General features: G+C 41.1%; 2 long non-coding RNA genes across 2 annotated transcripts; one reads left to right on the top strand and one right to left on the bottom strand.

The window, feature by feature from the left end:
* Nucleotides 1-2,889: 2,889 nt before the first annotated feature.
* LOC311428340 lies at nucleotides 2,890-11,006 on the bottom strand. Its single transcript, XR_014687650.1, has 6 exons — nucleotides 10,864-11,006; nucleotides 9,625-9,784; nucleotides 8,487-8,567; nucleotides 6,826-7,079; nucleotides 5,221-5,351; nucleotides 2,890-3,019 (listed from the first exon to the last, which is right to left on the bottom strand). It is a non-coding gene; the product is annotated as an uncharacterized lncRNA (long non-coding RNA).
* A 2,811-nt stretch (nucleotides 11,007-13,817) lies between these two features.
* Nucleotides 13,818-22,418, top strand: LOC311428339. The gene is made up of 6 exons (XR_014687649.1): nucleotides 13,818-14,059; nucleotides 15,715-15,858; nucleotides 16,783-16,925; nucleotides 20,336-20,488; nucleotides 21,269-21,499; nucleotides 21,936-22,418. It is a non-coding gene; the product is annotated as an uncharacterized lncRNA (long non-coding RNA).
* Nucleotides 22,419-23,134: the final 716 nt, after the last annotated feature.

Consider the following 23,134-nt stretch of genomic DNA (forward strand, 5'->3'; position numbering starts at 1 on the left):
CCTGGGTGCTGCCGAGAGATGATTATGTGCCCCAGGCCCTTCTGTGCCCATAGAAGATTCCTGTGTGCCCTTGGAAATGCTTTTCTGCTTCTGTGGACTGCTGAAAATACTCATACTTGGGTGCCCAGCAGTAATGCTTGGGTGGCCCAGGGAGATTCCTGGGGCCTTCAGGGACACGCAAAATGCCTTAGAATGTTCCTTGGGTGGTCCAGAAACATGCTGGGGACACTGCGGGAGATTTTAGGATCCCCCAGTGACATTCTTAGGTATCTCAAAAAGTTACTTGAGTGTTCCAGGAAGACGCATGGATGCTCTGGGGAGATGTTTGGGTTCTGCACAAATGTGCTTGTATGTCCTGATGGAGATGCTTCTGTTGCCTGGGGAGATAGCTGATTGCTGCAGTGAGATTTCTGAATGTTGTGCAGAGATGCTTGGTGCCTCAAGAAAGGTTCTTGTTTCCCTTGGGAAGATGATGGGGTGCCCTGTGGAAATGCCACGCTAACCCAAGGAGGTCTTTGGCTCCTCCAGGAAGATGGTTGTCTACCCTTTGGATAAGCTTGGGTGCTCTAAAGAGATGCCTGGGTGCCCCAAAGACATGTGGTGTGCCAGGCCAAGGGGCTTTGGGAGTCCACGGAGGTTTGTGGGTGACCCAGGAAGATCCCTGGGCATTGCAGGGAGATGTGTGTCTTCTCCTGGGAAGTGTTCAATGGCTATAGGGAGGCGCTTGGGAGCTCCAAGGATGTTCTTGTATGCCCTATGGAGATGCTGGGATAGCAAAGAGCAATGCTTTTGTGCCCCGAGGAGGTGCTTGGTTGCTGCAGGCTCTAGCAATTCCCTGTATGCCACAATCATCTCACTTAGGCAGGCAGGAATTTCCCAGGGAACTCAAGCAGCTCCACATTTCTCTGATTCTCTCATCCACAGAGTTGCTTGTTGGCCCCACAGCGATTCTTGGTTTGTCCAGTGTGGACCTTGGGTGTTCCAGGGAGATGCTTGGTGAGTCAGCAAGAATCTAAGCACCCCTGGGGAGGTGCCTGAGTACATCAGGAGGTGCTTGGTTTTCCTGGAGATATGCTTAGGTGCCCAAAGAGGTGCCTGTGTTCACCCAGAGGTGCTTGGGTGCTCCAGGGTGGTGCCTTCTTTTCCCCTGAGGGGCTGGGATGCACTGGACTGACACGAGTGCTCCACTGAGTGCTATGTATGATCCATAAAGCTGCTCGCTTTCTCTGGGGAGATGCTTGAGTGCCCCGGGAAGTTGCTTGGCTGCTCTAGGAAAGTACTTGGATGAGCTTTGAGTGCTCAAACAGCGAACTTGTGTTCTCTGGTTATGTGCTTGGGTACCCTGGGATGATGTTTTTTTTTTCTTATTTTTCACTGCCTTGAAACTTGGGTGCCTTGGAGAGTAGAAATCAAGTATGTTGAAGATCCCATTACTTGTAATACTGGAAGACTGCAATTCCTTTCTTAATCTCCTAACAACAAAAACAAAGACAAATTAGCAGTAAGCACAAAGGAAAGCTTAAGAACACTTTCTATTACTATAAAAACAAAGGCTCTGTAATACAGAGTTAGTAATATTTAGCAAATACTGTGCTACCACCAATGACCTATTACCTCTTCTAGCTTCAGATGCATCCTCATGCATCCAAAATAGAGAGTAGGATATAAACTATATGGACCTGTATCAGCCGTGGTTTCACAACAATTAGGAAGAGTTAGAAACAGTTCCCGAAAAGCCACAACAAGCTCAAGAAGTTAATTTCTAGACTTTGAATAATTACCCGTTACGTTCTCTCTCTTCCTACAGTAGAGCACACTCCTCACTAACTTGTATGGTGCCCTCTGAATAGGAGAGATTTGTTTGGTAAAGCTCAAGGAAGAAACAGAAAACCAAGAAAGCTAATTACTTTCAATCTAAGTATTAAAAGTTAAGTTACAAAAGTTCACAGGCCCTGAGATAACAGAAATAAAGCCCTTCTCAAGCTAAAAGATCTCATTTTTTTCAGGAGTGGCCTCCCTGAACCCAAATAATCCTCTCTCTTTCACAGGCGGAACAGAGTGTCTGTTCTAACTCTTTCTCAGGTGTGGAAGAAGAGATCGAGATGACCAGTGCCTAAAAAAAGAGGCACTCTCTTTTTAGGGCAGACTGGTAGGCACAACAACTTTTATTTGTTCTCAAGCACAAGCAGCCCCAGGACAAATGGGTTCAAGGATCTTGAATCAGAAGACTGGGTATCCAACGTATACTGGGAACACCTGACTTGGACCATGGATGCCTCATGCAGATTTCTGCTGAGTTCTGACAACTCGGAAAGCAACTTTCACAGGAAGAGACCAGAGAATTTGACTCAATGTAAAACTGGCACAGGCAGAAATCTCCCAAATTACAGATGTTCAAGCATATTAGATAGAGATTAGAGTGTGACTAGAGAGAAGTCTCAAACTCTTGTTATATACTTCAGTTTCTCTCCAAGGATTGAACGACTACCAAGTATTACCATGCCTGACTGGCTATAGAGGGAGAGAGAGGAAGCAAAAGACTTAGAAAAGCACCTTCCCTTCATAGCCCTCCCGCCCCCAAACTGGTGCTCAAGAAAAACTACTGACAGACCAAGGTTAACTGCTTTGGAAGGGCTGTGTGGGTGAACACATTGTCTTCAAGGTCAAGCTTTTTCCTGCTGAAACTGCCAACAATTATGCCAAATATAGCAATGCTTTTGCAATATGGATAGACGTCTTCCAGACTGAAACAAAAAAGTCTGACTTTTGTTTTTGCCTGTGCACAGACAACTAAGCAGGAAAGAGCAACGCTAAACAACCATGATAGCCAGAATGAACACATACTGAAATAACGGTGACAGAAAGTGCTATAAGACAAAACAGAAATTACCTCCACTGAATCAGTTTTGTCACAGTCTTCCCAATGTTTGTAAATATATCGCTTAATCATTACATATACTTTCTCCAAGTGAAATATGTCAGATCCCTTAGTTAGCTCAATGACAGTGTGCAACAGTTTCTGAAGAAAACAATGGGAAAAGAAAAAAAAAAACACTTTACAAGAGCACGAAATCTGAATACGCTCTTTATGTTTCCAGAGGTTAAACAGTAACAATACAAGTGACATCCTACTTTTCTTACACTATTAAATAAAATGTGACACTGCAGAGAACAGATTAAATATCCCATGCGATTTCAGTGGAGAAAATGAGTTCATTCTTCATACTTCAGAGAAAGGAAAGGCTTACACTTCAGACAATCTTTTATTACTTACCAGTCTACCACATCTGTGCTCACAACCGCAAGTCAGCTGCTTCCAAAGCAGCAGGGAATGACACGATCCTCTTTGTGGGATAGTTGTTGCCACAGCAAAGCCACTGTTGCATTTCACTACAGAAGTTGTTGCAGCAGCGCAGCGTGCTGTAAAAAGCACGTTTTGAAGCTGGGCTACAGATCTTGTAGGTACAGCTGTGCCAGCCGGAGAAGGAAGCATCCTTAGGTGATTCCCTTTACCCATTTAGGTGATTCCTATTTACCCATTAGTCAAACTTGTACCATGCCTACAACTCTGCTGGCAGAACAGGTTGCTCAAGCACGCAAAGCAAAGTTAGATTAGTTAGCTCAATCCTACCTTTCAATTCAGGGGTGGATAAATAGTAAAGAGACTGCTTGTAGCAATTACCAATCTCCCATACGGGCATTTGTATTACCAAAGATGCAGAGATGATCATCTCTGGCACAGCAACAGTGACAAGCTAGTGGCAGCACCTTCTTCCACTGACACAGCTGTTCATTATCACGGTGAGACTGTGAGTATGTAGCTTTAGAGAGCAGCCGTGGCAAAGGGAAATACTACTGCTCCCTGGAAATACTGCTGCTTATCATCTTATCATCGAACTCTGCCTCCCTCACACCAGCTAGCACAAAACTGGAGTATTCTCCTCAATTTCATTCTATACAACATGGAGATAAAACACAAAAAACACCCATAGGACTTTCAGCTGCAGTAAACAGAAAAGGAAAATCTGAGAAGGGTCGACGTCCCATGTGAAACTGTACCTAACTGCTACCATATGGATGGCTGCACACTGATCAAGAAGTTCATCAACTTCTAGGCCAAAGGAGCAAACAGCAACAACAAAAATCCAACTACTTCTTGAGGTTTACCTAGCTGACTCTGTGAAAAACCTCTATGGCTTTTCCGTATCTAGTGGCAGACATGAACAACAAAGAAACCTGGAATCTGCTTCCTTAGCAAGACACCTTTGAAAAGTTAGTATCGCCTCTACAAATTAGGTCACAGCTTAAGGATTTGACAAAAATCGTGTTGACAAGCCTTTTTACCCAAGAGGATTCTTATCTGGTCATATTCTCCCTAGGATTCATGCAGCACATAAACAGCAGCCCTTATCTGCTTTGGGCCAACCTCCAGGACTCCTAGCAATTTGCCTCAATTCTAATTTCCTCATTCTAATTTCCCTCATTCTGCTCTCCCCTCAAGATGGTCCTTACTTATGCCCTCTCCAACTCCTGCAAAGGAATGTTTTTCTTCATATACCTAGTGCCAGTCTTACCCACTTCCCCCGCTGGAGCCTAGGATAACCACTTTCCTCCCATGAGAGACTGGCAAACCCTCATTACACTGCAATAGTATGGATGGGAAATTCTAATACTGCATTTGGAAGCAATTTCAGAAAAGTAATCACTTATCCACGGCTACCCTGTTTATGTCAACCTGCTAACTTCAGGTTTAAAATCATCTCTGAAAGAAATAAAGATCCTTTTCAGGTTCCTAATACATCAAAGCATAAAAAACAAACAAACAAACAGAAAAACAACAACTCATAATAAACATCCCCAAATAAAAGCCCTCAAACCCATCACAAAATTGTTAAAACAACAATCATAACCAATAGTACTAGCAGGTCATCAGTGAGGTATTTTAAAATTCAACAAGGCCTTTTACCTTAAAAATTAGGCAAAGAATCTGTCTCCTCAACTACAGTTGACCAAAAGCAAACGGTGGCCTACAGAAATCTACACAAGGTGTGGAAACTAAAGAGCCACAGTGCATTATAGGTTGAATTACTTCACAATCTGTATATCCTTCCAATTAATTGTTTTAATTGGCATTGCTTAACAACCGACTTAATTTGTAATTGTACAGGTCACAAGAATATGTCCTATTTGAGTATTTAAAAAAGTTGGAATTTGACATACTTTGAGCTCATAGTGCTCCACAATAACTAAATTGTCTGGCTCTGTAGAAGCTTCCACAGTGGTCTCAACACTCATCTGGTGCCGTTCTACCTGGGAATGTCCAGTAGGAGCCATTTGAAGCTTGTAAGAATCTGGAATGACACAAGTTTCTTCAGTCAGGTTTCTGGTTTATGTAGAATACAGTCTCAATGAAGTATCCTGTACCTGCAAAACAATCTCTTTCTACAAATACAGAGACAGCACTCTTACCATCTTCACTGAGAAATACTTGGCTTTTCCCTTCTTTCCAGCTAATGTCACTGCTCCATTAAACTTTGAAACTGCGACAAAAAAACAAACACCCCCTCCCCCCAATCAAACCAAAAGCACTAGAGAAAAGGGTAATAGTGGGAAAAAAACAGTCATGTTGCCAATTCAGGTTAGGAAATGCATCTTACACTGCAATGTTAGGGCATAAATCTCCTATTCCACATTTTACTCTGGATCCACACATCTTGAAGTGCAGCTTTTTAACCTAAGCTGCTGTGGTATAATTGCCTGAAGTAACTAGGAAAATAATACTAACATTCACATTTTTTAAGGAAAATGTACAGCATTGAAGAGGCTTTCAGGGTATGGCATAGCTGCATTACCTGAGCGTTCCCTAGGCTCCCAACCTTAGATGCTATCGCGCTGGGGAAACCTAGTGTGTTATCTCTAAGTAACATTACGTAGCGTAGAGTGGAGTGGAGACACCATGGCTAGGCTCTGTAACCAGGTGGGGACTCAATTGTTCTTGTGCACATCAAGACCGATAAGCTGCACTTTTTGCCACCCTGAGCCAACAACCTGTCATGTTTTGACAAATGCTGTACCCTAGTGTACTTTTTGCTCATTATAATATCATTATAATACCAACACACACTCCAGCCCAAAAACTATCCGTCTCCAAGGTGCGACCACCCTTCACTGAGCTTGCGCTCTGAATTTCTCGGAGCCTGTTAGTTTAAACGGAGACAGAAGAACTTTTCACCAATCATAACTAAGATAAGCTTGACTAGAGCCACTCAAGCTCCTCTGAAAAGATAGAAAATAATATAAATTGGCCCAAGAGATTGGGGATGTCAGGGAAGATATCACCGTTAGGGAAGATATCATCGTTAGGACCATCCCGAGGGAATGCACCATCCCGAGGACCTCCTGACCCCTGGGATCAGTCGACGAGCTGAGCCTCTCTTCCCCCACCCTACTGAGACGCCTTTGGGTGAGATTTGAACACTTGGTTATACTGTGTGTCTCCACGGAAACTTAGAAATCTCTAGAGTCTTTGTGCCTGTTAGCATGTTAATTTCCAGGCTGTGCACCTGTGTCACCTCTGTATTTCATGCATGCTAGCTTGCTTTTTGCAGACAGCAACTATCGCCGGCAATCCAAAGACCCTGTGTACCTGTTGCTGTAATAAATTGCACTTGATTGCATTGTTCCTAGCCGTGATAGTTCTCATTAAACGCAACTAGAGTAAGGGTGGTTATACGTTATTGGTGAATCCGTGACTGTGGTAGTTCAGTGCAAACGTAACAGCACATGAAAACAAGGCCACCTCCATTACCAATGAATTTTGCTTACCTTACTTGCAACTCAATTGATCCTTTACATACAGTCAATGAATCCTATGTGAATAAAAAGAAAAAAGAGACGTCTCCGCATATTTCTTCTGGCGATGCAACGTTTGTAAACAGAATGCATAGGTTCAGGATGTGAATGGAAACTTCTCCCAAGCATGCAACACTGCAGGTGCCAAATAAGAAACCTGGCCATATCCCTCTTTTCCTGTTATTAGCAGATGAGGCTCACATGATGTCAGTTTCTAGTAAGCACTCCTAGAACAAGAGTCATAAGAAAACAAGTTTAGAAATGAGGTGCTGAATAGACACACAGATGTTCCAAGTACTTTTCCTATATACTTTCCCCCTCCCGCCCCAAATAATCTCCATATTCCAGCAAGTAATAAGCTGTTCTGTGATCAGGAAGACTATTAAAGCCCATTTTCTTACAATCTTGTACCATACCTCCCCCTGAGAAATCCTGCCCATCTCTACCATGTCTGCTATTCATTTGGCTGGGCTAAGTAATGACTCCTCAAGTGTACACATGGACTGTCTAGCCGAATACACAGATGACACCTGGTCTGCTACCTGATATTGGAGAGCACAGCAACTTTCTCTCTCAGCACACACCACTCTCGTTACTGAAGAAGGTAGCAAGAAAGGAGCAGAACAGCTTTTCTAGAAAAAAAATGGATGTGGGCACTGAACCACATGGGCCATATCTAAAGCAGGGCACAACTGGATTGGTTAAATGACAGCAGTACATTAAACACATGTAAGATTTCCAGTTAATTTATTCTCATACTCATTCTAATTGTTTCATCTTCTTCCCTTATGTTTCCTATTCTTTACTAAACCAAGATTGCAAATTAATAGCCTGGCAATCTTGATTTCCTACTAGGAAATACATTTCCAAGAAGCATTTGCTTTTTTCCCACTACACTAAGGTTTTACCTTTACTGGCTTAAATCCAAGATGCTAGAGAGTTAACCTTGCTCAAAGGGTCAGCACATTTTCTGGACAGCACAGCAACAGAAAGTGAGAAAAATAACTGACCCGACTGTGACAACATAATCTAACTTTCCAACCGTGGGCTTATGTGACTTCCACGTTAAAATACCAAAAGATAACACAATTTGGTGGTTTAATGGTAACAAATAAAAACACTTTGAATTTTTCCCCAGGTGTTTTAACAAGCCATTTCTCAGTTTGCTTTCTGCTACAGAGTTCACTACTCATTTTAACAGTCCTGGAAAACAGAAGGGCAAAAGGTGGCAACGCAAACCCAGGAAGTTGGTTATTTTTAGCTAAAAGGACAGACGGCACATTTATGTGGTCTTGAGTCTTTGAAAGAATGCCATGGATTAAGCCAACATGTTTTAGTAGTCTGCGGATCACTTTGGCTTAGGAGGAGAAGCCTGGGCTTTTCACTTTGATCATTTAGAGCAACTCACTTCATTAGAACTTTAGTCCCTTCACACTTTCTTCTTGAGAATACCGAGCACCCCTTCAACACACAAACTTGATGTTCCCCTTTTCATCTGCCACCCCTCACACTTTTAACAGCTGAAACTGTTTACAAAGACTCAGCAGTCCTGACAATGTAAACATAATGGGGACCCATCTTTCTTTGCCTGCTGAAACAGAGGAACTTTTCCTCTGGTCTGTCAGGCATTTTACCTGGTAGTTCATCTCCAGACATTAAGGATGTGTCGTCATCACTGTCAAGTATATCAGCTTGTAAAATAGGATTTAAATTTCCTGAAAGACAAAAGAGGTTTCTTAACTTTCCTGAATAGCCTGCGCCTCTTTCTCTTGCATTAATACAGCTTCTAAATCTGTGCCAAAATCCTTTCTTCATTTGAGGGCACACACTGAATGCTATTTCCTAGAGTTCATCCCACCACAGATCTAAGGAGATGGCACAAGTCTCTATAAAGCTGTCTTAGGTCCCATTGATGTATATGTATAAGGTACGCTACTCTGTTGGTGATTTTTTTCCCCCCTTAGAATAAAGAAAATTAGGAACAAATTCTGTAGCTGCTGAATAGCTATAAAAACAAGGCCCCTTCTTTCTGAAGGGGCCTCAAAACCCCTCATATAGTAATACACTTTTCTGATTTGCAAAACTTTCCAGTATTGTACAGTTATGTAATATACACTCTGCGTTTTCAACCTGGAAATCCAGTATTTCTTAATTTGTTACACCGAACTTTTTCTAGGAATCTGCAATGAAAGAAAAGGCATTTATAGCTTCTGCAATAAGCTTCCAAAATACGAGACCTAATGACCCAGAGTAAAATCCTGTAATGAAAAATTTATCCAGAAACAGATCTTTTCTTCCCCAAAAAATTTCTCAAAAATTGAGCAAACTTGCTTTGTGGAAGTCTCATTAGTTCATCAAATCTGCTTTTCAGTCAGTAAATTTGCAGAAAGCACTTCTAGCACTATGTTTCAAGCTGCTACAATTACTAGAAAGAAGAAAATAATTATGACTCAAACTACTACCTTTGATCCGGGGAACAATCAAACACATCCCCTATACATTCATAAAGGAAGTACTGAGACCAAGAACACAACGTCAAGATGAAAGCGCCTACGCGGATTAATTAATTAAGCAAACTTTGGGAATCAAAGATTTGATTCTAGAACTAACTACTTGATGGTATCATCTTGACCATATATGTCCAGTACCAGACTTGCCCTCCACAGGACGACACAGTGTCTCCACATAGCACTCTTATTCACGTTGTAATTTTTTTTTTCTAGAAAGTTGGACTTTGCCACATTAGCATTAACGTTGAATTGAAGTTCTCACCTCTTTATTTCGCAAGTTGAAGAGGATCTCTCTGTCAAAGCGTCCTGGTCTCCGTAAAGCAGGGTCTATAGAACCTGGTCTGTTGGTGGCTCCGATTACCAAAATCTCCCCTCTGTTGTCTATGCCATCCAGAAGTGTCATAAGTGTTGAGACAATGGCACTAATAGAAAAACATAGTTTATACTTAAAAGTTAAGTACATTTTTTTACATTCCATATGACTTTCTTCCATGAGTAGTCAGAAAGGAAAAGCATCGAAGGACAAGATTCATTTTAAGACATAAAAAAATAGGTGCATTAACACAAACCAGGGGCTGATATCAGGGTTGGTGTATTGTTTTAAACTATCCTTTCAAATCACCTGAACTTTATGCTTTATGATTTGGAAACAAATCATACCAGTACTTGCTACAGCTTTTTGGTGAGCATAAAAAACGAACAAACAAGAAAAAAAAAGGGGGTGGGGGTCAGAACTTAATTCAATAACAGGTTCGGGAAGCAAGCTTCCTATATGAATTTACAAACGGAGCGGGGTAAGTTAAAGCTAATGAAAGTCACAGGTAGAGTAAGCGTTTTGGTTCAGAAGACAACCCAGAAACCCACTAGGCCCACATAGAAAAAATGCTCGGGATGAAGATCTCTCATCAAACGGCAATCCCACAGCTACAGCCTCAGCGGAAATTAAACCAATTGCGCCCAAATCCTTTAGATATGAAGCACCTGCCAAGTTCATCCTCTCCCACACCCTCGCAGGCCAGGCAGACATAACTAGCCATGACTACCCAATCCCAAAGAAGTCAGCTTAAACAGTGGGGCAATAAGCTACAAAGGACCACAACTTCAAGGAATCCATCTATTTACAAGGACAGCAGGACATACCCGTGGAGGCCAAGGAAAGAACCGACCATTAGTAGAGCGACGAAGAGAGCACCACCCACGCTCACCAACCACAAAAACTGCTAGGCCCTGGAGTGCTCGGACCAAACATTCCAAAAGCCTGTGACACCTGACCACTAACGGTCACTGGTGGCCAGTAGTTACCAGTAGCAATGCATCGCATGCACGGGGGCACGTAAGGAAGTCTCAGCCTACCCCCGAATATACTCAACTCCCAGTGCCAGGAGTGACAATACCTCTCTGTTGTCAAAAGAAAGCGTGAGTCGAGGCCAATATAATACCATAGCACAAAGGCTTGCTAAGAAAGATCATTTTAGTAGCTTTGCAAGAACAGGTGACTTACTTTCTTAGAAGTTTGTCAAACAGAAAGGATGGATTTGTAGTAGGGTAGCGACTTCGTCAAAGTCTGCAGCTTCGGCTCCAAATTCCCATTTTCTCCACGGACTTGCCTTGCAGCTATTGCATCAGCTCTGGTCCTCAGCGTTCTGCTGACTGAAATGCAGAAACAAACCTACATTTCACAAAAAGAAGATTTGCAAGAGGAACATGCAGAGCCCATTCTTTGAGCTCAATATCAGCATAGATAGAACCAGAACCACTGACAACAGCATGAGAAGCACACACTGCAATGTGAAATAATGGGAACAAAAGCAAGGAGGCCATGTAGGGTATCTTCTCTCCCAATTGTTTTTACTTTATGGAAAAATGCTAGAACAACCTGGTTGTTCTGGAAGAACAGCAGCAGGTAGAAAGGTACCCTTCATCGTTTAACATGACCAAAATTACTACCTTGGCTATTCTTCCCAATAGTGAGGGAACTGGATGGTGGCAAAGATGAAACAATTGCTGGGATTGTGGACTTAATGAATCAACTGATCTCCAAAAAGTTCTCAAAACATCCAGCGTACTACTTTAAAATACATGAAGGCCATTTTGACGAAATGTTCTCTATGGCACAATTCTGCTTTAAGGAAAAAATCTCTCTGTATACACACTGCATAATGTAGAAGCTAGGAAGGACCTAGGTGATTTTCAGAAAATTTCCAACAGTAAGACTTTGGGGAATAATAAAGACCAGTTATACTGTTTTCTATATTATATAGTAAAGTATAAAAATAGTACCATGTAACAGAGAAGTGAGCTCAAGAAAAAAAAAGTAAAAATAGATTCCAAAGATGAGAGTGTTCTACTATCGATTTTCAAGTATCCAGGGGAAAAAAAAAGTGCCTCGTTAAAAAAAAAAAAAAAAAGTATTACGTAAAAATATACACAGTACGCTATTTTACTTTTTAAAAATTTTCACGATATGGTGACTGGAAATAATGTCAAGGTAAAAAAACATATTTTACTGTTTCTAACAGTCTGTGAGAGAGATGTAAAATAATAACCTAGAAAGCAGATGTGTATTAAGTAACTATTTGCCACTGTCCTTCCTTGAAAGATATGTCTCTAAACTTACTTTGGAAATTTTAATTACGCCTTTCTATTTCAGGTATTTGAAATCTTTGCTGCTTTGATGGCTACCTGAAAGCCTTAAAAAAATAAAACATCATACAGCAAATGTTAAGTTACATATTTCCAAAGCTACCTGCTTAAGTTCGCAGGTAGTAGTCACAAACATTTGCAAGAAATACTGAACTGGGATTACTCTTCCAGTAGAGCACTCCTGTTTTCATTGCAGCCTACTCAAAAAGAACTTTACACCAGTAGGATGCTAATACCAATATGTATTTATATATACATTTTTTTCTCTTTAAGACCAAATATCCCAAAGTCATTACTGTAATAAAGGAATAAAACACTTCTTGGCAAAGCGGGGAAGGAAAGACGCAGGAAAGCGACTTTAGTCTTTGTCAGAAGACATGCTGTCAGTTTCATGAAGCAACTAATAAAAGCAATAAACAAAAAAATAAACTGAAATCTACATGTCCCTGCAACTACATAGTTATTGCCACCATATGCAATGAGGGAACATGCATCTCCACTATTAAATGGATTGAATTTTATCATATGCACATAATCTTCACAGTCCACCGTGTAAGCAGCATTTCTAGTAGACTCTTGCTTCATTTCCAGGGGACTATGTCAAAGTATCGTGGAAGTGATCTCTTCTTCAGGATGAAGGTCAATGTTCCTATATGGAAAGTATTAAAAAGCATGCATTATGTATTTGCATAAAGAAAAAAAAAACTATTTGTGGCACAACAAATCAAGATTTCTTGTAACACCATATTTATGGACACAAAAGGTCAACTTAAACTCGTTATATCCAGATTTAACACGTAATTCCAACAATCAAGAGATTAACTAACCTAACTGACCGAATTCACTAACAGACATTCAAAACTTTTTCTACAGACATCAGTAACAACTGCGGATTTTGTGCTACTGATGGCAACCTATCAAGACATGGGATTAAGTAACTCTACGTACCAGAAAAGTCACACACGTAATTTTAAAAATTTCAACCAAATGACAACAACATATGTATTATCACCTTCAAATTCTCTTCCCTGGTGTACCTCTTTAAAGGACAATAGGTATCTAACTAAAAGCAGAATTAAACCCACCAAACTCTAAATGCAAACACTATTCTGCAGATTACTTGTTTCATGGCATAAGCCAGCCCAACTGCAGACAGTGCCTCTATGCCTCTGTACTTGCACAGAAAAAGTTAATTTTCAACTGGATCAAAAGTATACCTAAACATTAATGCTTTACTCTATTCAAGCACTTTCCAAGAAAATCAGACTCCTGTGCTTGCACACAGCAGGCTGAGATACACAACTGATTTGGGGATCATCCCTGATTTGACATCAGCGTACACCTTTTGAGAAATGACCATTTTCTCCACGTGCAGCATGGAAAGATAGCTTTAAACTTCAGACCCTTGTCATATTTTGTTGCGTTAATGACCTGAAGGGCTCAGCACCGAGGCTGAACATCATGCCTGGGAGCCACCACAGCTTGATGGTGATATCACCGGGACTCAAAGAGGCTCTCCACGTTTGTAGCGTGTATTTATTAACCAACACAACAAACCACAGAAGTATGTTAGCCACATAACTGGCATCGCCACGCTCCTAAGGCCAAACACAACTCCTCGCCACCTCGAAGGCTCCCCACCACGGCAGACCCCATGCCTTGGGGCAGCACCAGGGGGACAACCCGGCCGTGCGGCTCAGCCCCCCTCCCCGCACCCTTCACCTTCCCGCTCCCTCCTTTTCCCTTGGGGGCCCAGCGGCTGCCCCAAAGGAGCCCACCCCACACCGTGCGGCCCCACAACGCTACCAGCAAGGGCCCGGGCCCAACCCCCGGCGCAGCCCCGTTCCTGCTCGGGCCCGGGGGAAAGCACCGAGCCCTCTGCGGCTCCCCCGGGCCCTCCCCACGCACCTCTTCGGCCCTGCACGGCTGCGGTTCCCAGCCCCGGGCCACCCCCTGTCCGTCCGGGGCAGCGGCCCTGCGCTCCCTAATTGGGCGGCAGCGGAGGATTTAAATTAAAACCGGCGGAAAGGGCCGCGGCCTCCCGAGGGCCGGAGGTAGGTGAGCGGGGGCAGCCTCAGCCCGCTGGGGCCTCGCGGCGTGCCCGGGGAGCCGGGCGGTGGGGAAGCGGGGGGACCCTCGGAGCTCGGGGTGGGTCCCGGGTGGTGGTGGCGATGCCGGCACGTAATGCCGGGTATAGGGTCCAGGGCTTGTCCTGCGGGCTTTTTGGGGTTGCTAGGGTGGGTGCTGGCTCCCAGTGACTTGTATTGTTCCTCAGAAGCATCTTCTGCTGAGGAGAGTGAGGGGGTAGCAACCCCTTATCGAGAGTTTGTTATGCCTGCCCTAGGCTGATTTGTACCTATCCAACAGTTTTGTTTGCTATGGCTCCTGGTTTTTGTTCATGTCAAAGTAAAATGGGATAAAATAAAGCAACTTAACTCCCTTGGAGGGGGCCTGCAAGAAAGATAAGGAGGGACTGATCATCAAGGAGTGTAATGATAAGACAAGGGAGAATAGGTTAAAAGTTATAAACTTATAACTTTCATAACTTAAATAAAACTTGCAGCTTTACGTTAGATATTGGGAAGAAATTGTTTGCTTAGACAATGCTGAGGTACTGGCACAGGTTGCCCAGAGAAGCCATGGATGCCCCATCCCTGGAGGTGTTCAAGGCCAGGCTGCATGGGGCCCTGGGCAACCTGATATGGTGGAAGGTGTCCCTGCCCATGGCTTTCCATGGTTGGAAACTGATGGTCTTTAAGGGCCCTTCCAACCCAAACCATACTGTGATTCGAACTCTTCCCCTGCAAACATCTTGGTAAGTAAATTGTTGCTTTGTCTTGCTTGTTGCAAGATGTCTCTTTGTTTTCCCCACCCCTCTCCTGTTCCTGATCATACTAATTACCAATAAATAAATAAGTGCAGTGACCTACACGTTAACAAGATGAAATAAGGGGAAAGGTTGGGTTTGTGTTCTGAAAGTAAAAGACGGGGGGTCTTGATTGTGTACCGTATGCAGCGATAGGGAATTGTGTTTCAGAAATGAATGGGTTTAGAGAAGGCAGTTTAAGAGTCTCAGGTACTTTTGGCTTAGTAAATGCAAGAAGGTGAAAGACCAAAGCACGAAATAGTCAAATTCAAAACTGATGTTGAAGCTCGTTTCCAAAGGAAATAGGGAGAATGATGACTTATGGGAGGAAAGGAAAAAAGGCTTTGTGCATAGGTAACAACAACAACAACAAATCAGATGTTTTTATTGACAACTAGGAAACAATAGTGAATGTCATCTTTCCAGTTTTAAACTGTTTTAATAGATATGGACTGGACAAGCAGTGAAAGCAGGTAGTACTGAAGATACACTTTAGGGTATTCAGATTAGGTCCTTGCTGAGACAAAAGAGTGTCCTTTGTAATAACTTTCATTCTTTCAAGTTAGTAAAATATATAAGGAGAATAAGGGGTCTTTGTGAAGACATCATGCATAAGCACTTTTTACCCTGCCTTTTCATTGTTGCTCTGTCATTAGTGAGGTGAGTCTTAATGCGCTATGTGTTTAATGGAAAGAACTTATTCTCTGGACTTGATGTAAAAAAAAAAAAAAAAAAAAAAGAAAACAACAGCAGATATGTAGCTTAATGGAAGGTGAAAACATGCGTGGGCCTCTCTTATTTATTTTTCACATTTATTTCTCTTAATTTTGTGTTCTACTCTAGACAATGGTTGATTTCTAGCAAAACTTGATCAAACGTTTCAGAAGACAATGGCACTTATTTTCAAACTCAGAAAGAACTACTGTATGTGGAGCAGATTGCATGCTGATGGTGTTACAACTGTCAATGGCTGAAGTCAATAAACAGGTCAGCATTCTTTCAGAACATTCTTGGTACTGTGCAAAAAATCTCAAGTTTCTCAGACAGGGTCTTCTGTGAAGCTATTTTAATTGCAGTTGCGGTGGTGAGTGTCCTTCAAGCAGGATCTCACAGTAGAAGTTTATCATAACCTTATATTCCCTATTACTCGACACCTGATTTCTCCCGTTCCCTCATTGGCTGAGTGCTACAGATTCACACACTGTTCGATGCACTTCTACACCATATATGTACAATTTTATTTGAGCAACTGTTAATTTCTCCTTTCCCTTTTTCCTTCTTTTGTGACTAGAGGGCCTGTGATTTTTGTTTTTACGGATTTTGTACTGCTCAACCTGGTTTTCTTAGCTATCTTCATTATTTTTGGACAGTGGGACCTTCCCTTTATCTGCTTAACATACTCCCCACAGCTGTGTTACTGTCATGCCTGCACAATCACTTTTGAATATTCAAGGTTAGTGGATTTTCCACTGCAAAAACAACTTGCATGCAAAAACACAACTTTGTTTCTCACAGTATTTAGTGCCTCTTAAACCGGGTTCACTTACTGGACTTTTTGTTTGGGCACCTATTTGAAACAACCATTTTGGTCAATTCAGTGTTTCATCTGAATGTTTGATGCCATGAGATGCTCTAAAAGTGATGATTAAGCACTTTGTCAAATTAGGGCTTAGAAAAAGAACACCAAGACAGATGAGAGGATAGAAGTGTTTTAAGTATGTATCTGAGTCTTCAGCTTTAAATACTAGTGTATTTTGTTTGCTTGTGCAACTTCAGTTTATTTCTACTGAGGGTTTCTCATTCTCTGTAGCGCAGAGTGAGGTAACTAGCATTTGGGATGTTCTTATCCCATCAAGGCAATTCATTTGGTCCACTGCTCAGCTCAAGGTTCTCCTTTTATCTTTTGCTAAGGGCTCTGGAAATGCTTTGGAATGATATGAGAAGAATGAGTGTAAGATGGATTGGGTATAGGCTGCACAAGTTGCTTGCAACATTGCATTTTTGGCTGCTGTTTTTCCTAAGGCTCCTCAGTTGAAGTCCTATGCATCTGAGCCGTGAGTGTACCCAGTACTTCTAGGAAGTGTACAGTGTTCTTTGCATGTGATACGTCAAGGGATGAAGAAGAGATTGCTCCCTACCCAGCTGAACAGCGTGTCTTGTCACAGCTCTTTGGAAAACTACAGAAACGTTTAAGTCTCATACTTGTAGACTTGAATTTCACTAAGTATAATGGTAGCAAACAGCCTGAGAAAAGTTAACTGAATAGTTGTGATGAAAGGGGAAAAATGTGTAATTTGAGTTCCTCTGAATGTATCTTCTGTTGTAGCTATAAGGCATAAAGCCATTGGTGGCATATAGTGTGTAGTGAAAGTTACTAATCAATCTAGGTAAAAGCTAAAAAAACTTAGGTAAACTTTCAAGAAGAGCCACCTTTCTGGAGGTTTGAAATAGAAGTAAATTTTCAAGGTGAAGTTCAATTGAGAGTAATTGTCTTGTTGATTATGTTTGTACCTGTCGACCTCCCTTTATTAAAGCAGGGCCGCCTAGAAACTGTTCCTAGGATTGGTCCAGACAGCTTTTGAGTCTCAAGGAGGGAGACTTCTCCCTCCCAGGGAGTGAGATTTCATAGCCTTTATAGGCAACCTGTGCCAGAGCTCAGTGACCCTCACGGACTTTCCTGATGATCAGATGGACCCTCCTGTGTTTGTGCCTGTTATATCTTCTCATGTCAGTGGGGCACTACTGCAAGGAGCCTGGCTCCCTTCCTTGCACCCTCTGTTCAGCTGTTTGTACTCATTGACACATTCCCTGCTGAGCCTTCTCTTCTCAGGGCTGAACAGCCCTGGCTCTCTCAGCCCCTCTTCAGAGGAGGGGTGCTTTGATCATCTTTGTGGCTCATCACTGGGGTCTCTTCAGTATGTCAGTGTGCCTCTTGTACTGAGGACTACCCTCTAAAACATTGTGCAGTCCCAAACCATTAGCTGTGCAAGTTACACTGGCTTTTCTAAGCCTGGGATCTTGGCCTGAAAGTTCATTGCCTTTGCTTCTGCCAGACTTCAATGTCACAGCTATCAGATACTTATGTCTCTATATTTGCTCTTACATGGATGGGTTTCTAAATCTTCATGCAGCCCTATCGACATTTCCTGGAATAGGAAACCCATCTGAAGTGTTGCTTTATATTGCATAATGTGCTCTATAGGCCACAGTTTGGGAGCCTCCCTCTTAGAAGAGAGCACATGCAAGCACTAAAAGCTCAGTGTAGGGTTGGAGACTGCAAGATTGCAGAATCTCACAAATCAGGAAGAGTGCCGGACAGGAATACTGCAATCTAGGAATATGCCTGAAAAACTAGAATTAGAAACAACACCGGGATGGTGATTAAACACAGCAATCTTGAAAGCACACGTTTGAAAAGTGGTTAATGGCCATTAATTTAGGGAAGGTAGGAGAGACCATAATATTGCTGGAATATGCATCATGTTTGTGTTTTTTTTTTTTTTTTTTTTTTTTTTAACAACTCTATGGCAAAATAGAAATGGCTTTGCTATGTAGTTAGCCCTAGAAAGTTCACAATACCTAGAAAATACTAAAAAGGTGTATTTAGGCATGAAATGTTGCTACTGGATTTCAAACATGCTAAAATAAGAATCCAAGGAGATTTAATGTGCTACATTATCAAGAAGCACAGGAAGTGAAGATGCTTTATAACATGTTTTTTCTATGCCCATGAAACACAATATTTGCAATGTCTATTATGGAATGAAAGTCCAGAACTTTTTGAACTTCCTTTAGACATTAGTCAGCTGGCATATGCTTGTTGGAAACCATCGCGCACTTATTTTTTCATTTAACATCAGACTTGCGACAATTGACTGTGTAAGTAATAGAATACACTGCCACAGTGAGCACCTGATCATGAAAGTTAATATCTGGAGTGCAATTTTACTTATATTAGTGCTGCAAAAATATTTTAAACTTTGCTAATCTCTGCATGTCCTTTGTCTTGCAAGGAATGGCTTTGGTTTACTAAATAACTATATTAAAGTTCTACTTTGTTTTTAAACAAATTCTTCCACAAGTACCAAGCTAAAATGAGACTTTTTTTTCTCTGACCAGCTGCTAATCTCTTTGAGTTGTGCTTATAATATTATATATTTAATTTTTGGAGGGGCTGAAGTGGAAAGAGTTCATATCATAGAATGGTTTGGGTTGGAAGAGACCTTAAAGGCCATTTATTTCCAACTTCCCCTGGCAGCAGGCAGGGATACCTCCCACCAGCCCAGTTGTCCAAAGCCCCGTCCAACCCAGCCTTGAACATTTCCAGGGATGGGGCATCCACAGCTTCTCTGGACAGCCTGTTCCAGTGCCTCACCACCCTCACAGCAAAGAATGTCTTCCTAAGGTCTAATCTAAATTGACCCTCTTTTGGTGTAAAGCCATTCCCCCTTGTCTTATCCCTACATTCTCTGATAGAGTCCCTCCCCAGCTTTGCTGTAGGACCCCTTAAGGTCTCTGGAGCCTTCTCTTCTGAACAGTCTCAACTCCCACACCCTGCCTTTGTAGGTGAGGTGCTCAACCCCTTGATTGTCTTTGTGGCCTTCCTCTGGACTCATTCTAATAGGTCTATGCCCTTCTTGTGATGGGGGGGCCCCCAGATGAGTAGCAGAAGCCTTTGCTATGTATTTTAACTTGCAGTCAGGTTCTGACTGTAATTCTTTGTGAATGTAGTTTTGCTTAAAGGGATTGAACTTATTTTATGGCTTTCTCATTATTGCAGTCTTTAACCACTGACAATAGTCATCTCCTTTAAATAAGAGATCCTCTAAGTAGTGTTATATACTGTACCCAAGTGCAGCATTTCCTAAACTCTCCCGTCTTCTTGCTGACAATGAAGGTTGTAGGCTGCAATCCAGCTAACACCTCATTCAGTTTTACTCAAATAAGAGGGATGTGTCACTTACTCTTTTTGATTTAAAACTGTGAATCCCATCCTTATTTGTTCCTGCCTTCTGTGACTTTTACCTTTTTGCTTTTCACTTGTGCCCTGCTGTTGTTCTTGTAAACCCCGACTATGGCACCTTTGCTAACAACTTTGGTCCTTTAGTTTTCCACTTATTTACAAGATTGTATGCAGTCCATAATCCCATGTTTAGTCTTTGATTTTTAGTCTCTTTGGTTCTTCCATGTAAAGACTTAATAAAAAGCATTTTCTATATTTTCCCTTTTGGTTTCTGCATAATAAAACTGCAAGCTATTGCTTTACAGTCAAGCGTTTGCACATCTCAGAAGTGCTTAGGGATCATTATTTGACGCACCCCTATTTATAAATGCATTTATAGCAGATGACCTTATTTTGATGTAAGTCCTTTGGGGGGAGGGGAGGGGGAAAGTAACTGATAGATAAATCAAATGTGATTTTAGTCCTTCCTCTTGATGTATTTTCTGTTTCTGTCTGTCAAAGGTCAACGGAGTGCTCTTCTCTCAAGAGTAGGAAAAGGAAAGGGACGAAAGGGACTGCAGCTGTGAAACCAGCCTCTTACATTACTTGGATACACATGAATTTTATTTTTTGCCTAGAATAGGGAAAGATTCTTCAGTTGCTGAAAACATGCTGGTAGTTATTGTGCTACCCACATTATATCATTTTTTTTTGCCTACTTTATTTGCACTTTATTAATTGCTATTAAATCTTCTAATTGACTGTCAAGTTATAATTCTCTTTCATTTGGGGGTGGTGGGGGGGAAGAACTAAAGGGAAGGAGGCAGATGGGTGCATGGGAATGTAATCTAATCATTCTGTAAGGGAGTGTGGGCCCAAAGCTGGGTATAAGATAGTGTCATATGATTGATGTTATTTATGATACTAGTAAGGGATATATGGATATAATTAGGTGTGTGTTGCTTTAACGCATTTGTTAGATCTGTGTAGCAATGCTATCAACATTATAGTAAACTATTAACATGGGAGGGGGGGAAAAAAGTTCATTTTTGTTGGAAGATGATGTATGTTTTCCCAGATCACTACTTGAAGCATGTTAATATTATTTACTGCTTTTGGAAGGTAAATGTCTGCTGTGATGAATGCTATTTCTGCAAATAATTAACTGTATTTATGCAGTAGTCCTGTGAAAATCAATTTATTTTCTTATGAGTAAAGTTCAAAATATATGCCTGGCATTTTAAAGATCAGGATAAAGGACTTTATTTCAAAAAGTTAGCTCTAAGACCAAAACACTGGAATAACTTCAATTATAAGTAATACTTTGTTCGTTACAAATGCAAATATTTAGTTTATAATTCTGTTCTGTAAGATATATATATGTATCTTGTTTTAAAGTAACTTTTAAAGCTATGCTGAACATAAAACATTGTGGTTTTTTTTCTGTCCTATTAGCACCACGGAGATTTCACGGTATTACTTCATGATGTGATGGAAACTTGGAAATATTTGTTACATGACAAACTAGGATTATCACATGAAAACATGGAAGAGCCAGAAAATTATGCTGACATTAAAAAAGCCTATGATACCTTCTTAGCAAGCAGCAATATGTTAGATATCATAGATATATGTCAGAAGTGCTATGCTCTTGCACTTGTATCTGAAGAGGAAAGCATAGCCCCTGTAAGTATTTTGTTTGTTTGATCTGTTTTACCATATTTCTGATTCCAGTTATGGATTTACAGTGCATCTAAAATATATACGGAAGTCTTGAATTAGTCACAAATGACTTTCCTGTTCTCTGGAGGAACAGATGACTTTAAATTATTAAATCTTTAAGAGATCTTAGATCCATTCAAAAATTGCATATTTCTGCTGTCTTGCTGGATGGGTAGATCACAGCTCCACTGAGTATATTGTTCTTTCTCACAAACAGAACTGAAAACTGAATTGTAGAGACTTGATGTAGATGGATCAAAGCTTAGTGATTAATGTGTCATGGAGATTTGGATATATGTTGATAGGCAGTCCAAATATTTTTGGTTTTCATTTTAAAAAAATACCTTGCTCTTAATGGCAAAAAAAAAATCTCCATATTCTTTATGTATCGTCATGTTAGATTTTTCCAGAGACCGCAAGAGGTTCCACTTCAGCTACTCAGTCAAGCATCGGTTGCAGTTTATTGTGCTTCAGATGTTATAACACTACACATGAGGCCATGCTCCAGGCTAGAGAAGTTGTAGTACATACTGCAGTCTGACTATGAAAATAACAAAAAATTGGTTATATATTTTGATCTGATAACAAAGATCAGAATAAGATGGATGCAGTTGGAAGGGACCTGCAAAAATTGAGTCCAAATGTCATACTGTGAGTCTGTTTTCCTCACAGTTAGGCAATTTGTCTAGAAGGACCATGAGGGACAAAATCAAAAACCATGTGAAAATCCAGAAAAACTACATCCACTGCTTTCCCTTCCTCTACTAAGAGTGTGATCTTATCATAAAAGGATATCAAATTAGTGAGATGGACTTTCCTGAACCCATGTTGCTGGGTCTGATGGTTGTGTATTAGTAGCAATTAAAATAAGTTTAAAATACAAGCATGCCACATGATTGTATTTGATTCTGTGCTCTCTAGAGCATGGGAAGATTAAAAGACAAAGGAAACTTATAATGAAAAAATAGTAAGCATTGGATTTAGCTGCACCTATTTCTAGCTTGTAACAAAAATTACAGAGAGGAGTTATCTGTCTGCTTGCAGGAAGGTAACATGCATTATTAGAGGAAAAATTAGTCAGTAAAGGACAGGATATTTCAATTGCTTGGAGTAACTCTTCCTCCTGAGTTGGGAATAAAGCTGTGTCCATGAAAAAGTAGTCAAATACTGGAGCAGGTTGCCCGGAGAAGATGTGGAACCTTGCCTTTAGAGATATTAAACTTGGCTTGGGGTAAGGGATATGTCTTGTAGGGATAAGACATCACTGAGCAACCTGGTCTAACTTGTCTTGCTTCAAGCAAGTAACTGTACTAGGTGATCTCAAAAGATCCCTTCTAACCTAAATTGTTGTATGAGTCTGACAGGTATGCTTGTAACAAACTTGCCTACTTAAGTTTAGAGAATCTGCACTCAAACAGTTCTACAAAAGACATAAAGGAGGACTAAAATTTAGGAAGATGCAATTGCTTTTCTTTTATTTTTTTGCTACTTTCATGGGGAAGGTAGAAAACTTTGGAGGATTAATGAGTTCTTTATAATTATGGCATAGTGCTAACTTTTTTTTTTTTTTTTTTTTTTTAAAAAAAAAAAGCAGCTGCT

The sequence above is a fragment of the Aythya ferina genome (assembly GCF_964211825.1).
Source record: "Aythya ferina genome assembly, contig: HAP1_SCAFFOLD_42, whole genome shotgun sequence".
NCBI classification, from domain to species: domain Eukaryota; kingdom Metazoa; phylum Chordata; class Aves; order Anseriformes; family Anatidae; genus Aythya; species Aythya ferina.